This window comes from Staurois parvus, unplaced genomic scaffold (genome assembly GCF_062004578.1).
Source record: "Staurois parvus isolate SC_StPar_1 unplaced genomic scaffold, SC_StPar_1.0 ptg000165l, whole genome shotgun sequence".
Taxonomy (NCBI): Eukaryota; Metazoa; Chordata; class Amphibia; order Anura; family Ranidae; genus Staurois; species Staurois parvus.
Window position 1 is genome coordinate 17,077,766 of NW_028317961.1, and position 3,822 is coordinate 17,081,587.

Genomic DNA, 3,822 nt, shown 5'->3' on the forward strand with positions numbered 1-3,822 from the left:
CAGTTAATGGTGGCTTCAGGAATAATCAAACTAAATTACTTTTAAGTACAATTGTACTATACTATACCTGCTAATTACCAATCACTATGCATCTCATCTCAAGTCCCAGTATATCTATATGATACCCAAACAATGCCCTTTGAACTTAATTATGGCAAAATATAGATTCTAGGAAATTAGAGAGGACTTCATGTGAAATGTAGGGATAGAATGGATACACAACTGTTTCTTAAACCTGGTGTTACTTTTACTGTAGTTGGCAATAGCTAAATTACATAAGGGAACTTCACTACAATTATATAAAAACAGTTATTCAATGTTGAAAGAGAAAAAATATGTTGAAAATTCACTTAAACACAAAAAAAAACCAAAAAAAAAAACTTTTATTTTAGAGTTTTAGTTCATCCTGACTGTCATTAATTGAAGCGATTCAGAGGCTTCTCTTTAAAACAAACATGAAATGTTGCTATGCTTTAAGGTCCTCTTTTCAAAGTATTTTGCTTAGTTTGGGTGAGATCTGGATTATCCATTGATGTTCTAGTATTTTTCCTAAAAATACAAAACTCAAATACCATTAATAACCCCTCACTCAACCTCTGAGAGGTTCCCAATGACTAAACTAGTAGTGAATGCTTGGAACTGACTTCCAGCAGAGGTAATGAGACCATCAAAAGTAAGCAGATTTAGAAAAGCTTGGGGGCACACATATGTCTATACTCTGACAAAAAGATTATACAAACAAAAAAAAAATTCAAGAAAACCCAGACTTGGTGGGTTTCTAAGCACCTGAATTCTAGAACAATGTGTAAACCTGTAGTCCTTACACATGTTAAAAAGGGACACGAGTCCATTTGGAAGAGAAGAAAAACAACACAAACATATGAAATCCACAAAATACCATCAAGTACAAAATAACATATTATGTTTATTTTTTTTCCCAGTGGCAGAGTGAATGAAAACGTCACTCTGAGCCACAGTAAAGAAAAGGAAAAATAAAATCCCTACATTTTCTGAGAGTTATTGTGATGAAGATGTTATATCTGTGCACAGGTTCATTAGTAGATAAGATTAAAAAAAAAAGAAAAAAACATTTTGGTACTAGTACTGAGCTCATTAGAAAGGGGACAGAAAAAGAAACAAACAAAAAAAAAAAATAGTAACTGCATGCGTGTAAAATTGATCACATTTTTTAATTGATGGTCATCAAACAATGGTGTGTTCACACCCCTGAAAAAAGTGTTTTACACATATAGACAGTTCATACACATCCAATATAAAAACACAGACACACACATTAATTGAATCACATTCTTTATGGTGTAAGGGGGTTAGCTCAGCAGCGGGTGTGTGTGACCCCCGGGATGAGTTCACAACACAAAACAGGCACAGCAAAACAGCAGTTTAGGTGAGAAAACAAAGGTGCTGTTTATTTAAACTATTTCCAAGAGGAAAAACCATCAAAACAAGACGAAACATGAAAATAAATCCTTGCCAACTTAGCCACTTACTATACACACAGCTTCTCTCGCTATCAACTAAGTGCAGCTTTGTGCTACACCCAGTCCCTATCTCCCTGTTCGTTAGAGATTGGCCACACAGGCGTTTGTCTCACCGCACAGATATGCTGCTACTCAGGCACAGAACTGGTTCCAGGATGGAGCAACTCCCTATGTAGGCTGGGAAGTTTTATAGAGGCCCTAATGAGCCTACTTGCTTCAGCTGGGCTCATTACCTCACTGCTGAAGGGATTAGCACTTCCCCCTAGTGGAACAAATCCACATAGAGCCTGAATCTCAAACAAATGTACCTGCCATCCTGGACGCAGCCTGGATATTTTAGCTGCCTACTGTCACATACCCCCCCTCTTGTTTCAACCTTGGGGTTGTAACACAAGCAGTTAGGCAGGCATGAACCCGGGATAAAGCATCCACATTCCCCATCTGAACCCCAGGGCGATGCTTTACAGTGAAGTGGAATTCTTGCAGGGCCAGGAACCACCTATTTACCCTTCTATTTTTATTTTGAGCCCTCCACTTTAAGGGAGGGTGATCTGTGATCAGGTCAAAATGTCTGCCTAGCAGATATTACCGAAGGGAATCTAGGGCCCACTTTACGGCTAAACATTCCTTCTCAATCGTGGCATAAATTTCTTCGTGAGATTTTAGCTTTCTGCTGATGTAGATTACCAGGTACTCCCCCCCTTCCAAACCTGGGACAACACTGCTCCTAAGCCAACATCAGATGCATCCATCTGGACCAAAAAGTTCTTTGAGAAGTCCAGTGAGTATAGAACTGGCTGACTACATAAGGCCCTTTTTAAAGACTGAAACGCTGCTTCAGCGTCCGGGGGGATCACTTAACCATGACCGACTCCTTCCCTTTTGTCAAGTTGGTTAGGGCACTGCCAGAGAAGCAAAATGGGGAATGAATCACCGATAGTAGCCAGCAATTCCTAGAAAGGCCCGTATCTGCTTCTTGTTGTTTGGACGCGGCCATCTCTGTATGGTTTCAACATTGTTGATTTGGGGTTTTATTACTCCTCTCCCAATAGTGTACCCGAGATAACTGGCCTCTTCCTGTCCAATAGTACACTTGTTTGGATTGGCTGTAAACCCAGATTTCCGTATAGAATCCATTGCAGCTTGAACTTTTGGCAAATGTGAGGCCCAATCTGTGCTATGGACAATCACATCGTCCAGGTAAGCTGCAGCATACTTCTGATGGGGGCAAAGAATCTGATCCATTTTTTCGCTGAAAGGTGGCCGGTGCATTCTGTAACCCGAACGGTATTCTTCTATATTGGAATGCCCCTTCTGGGGTTACAAATGCAGTCTTCTCCTTTGCTGACTCAGCTAGGGGAATCTGCCAATATCCTTGGGTCAAATCAAGCGTTGTCAGGCTGTACCAGGCTGCTCCCAGGCGGTTGATTAATTCATCTATCCTGTCGAAAATCATTACAAAACCACCAGCTCCCACCCGGTTTGGGCACCAACACTATAGGGCTGGACCAGTCACTCTGGGAATCCTCTATCACCTCCAAATTCAGCATTCTCTGTACTTCCCCACGTATTAACTCCCGACGGGCCTCTGGGATTCTATAGGGTTTTAGTTTCATCCTTTCACCCGGCAGGGTGATAATGTCATGCTCCACCCCAGAGGTTTGTCCTGGCAAGCTCAGAAAAACTTCTGTGTTGCGTAGCACAAACTCTTTAACTTCCTGTTGTTGGGGTTTAGATAGAGTGACTGCTATTTCAACCTCAGGAACCAAGCAGTCAGATTGAGCTGGTGACAAAGCCTCTGTGACTAGGGATTCCCTGTCCTTCCAGGCCATCAATAGAATAATGTGATATATCTGTTTCGGTTGTCGCCTTCCTGGTTGTCTGACCCTGTAGTTCACCTAGTTCACTTTTGCAATTACCTCATGTGCTCCTAGATTGTAAGCTCCAAGGAGCAGGGCCATCCTATCCTTCTTGTATTGAACTGTATTGTTGCTGTATTGTCTCCCTTTATATTGTAAAGGGCTGAGCAAACTGTTGGCGCTATATAAATCCTGTATAGTAATATAATAATAATAATGTGGGCCATGCCATTTGGCCAAGAATTTGCTTTCAACTGTAGGGATTAGCACTAGTACTCTATCTCCCTGGGCAAATGACTGGGTTTGGGCCCCCCCAATTGTACACCCTCTGTTGCACTAACTGCGCTTGGGCCAAATGTTCTTTTAAAATTGGCATTACCTGTGCATATCTATCTTGGATTTGGGTGACGTGCTTAATCACACTCCGGTGGGGAGAACTCTCACTTTCCCAAGTTTCCTTGGCA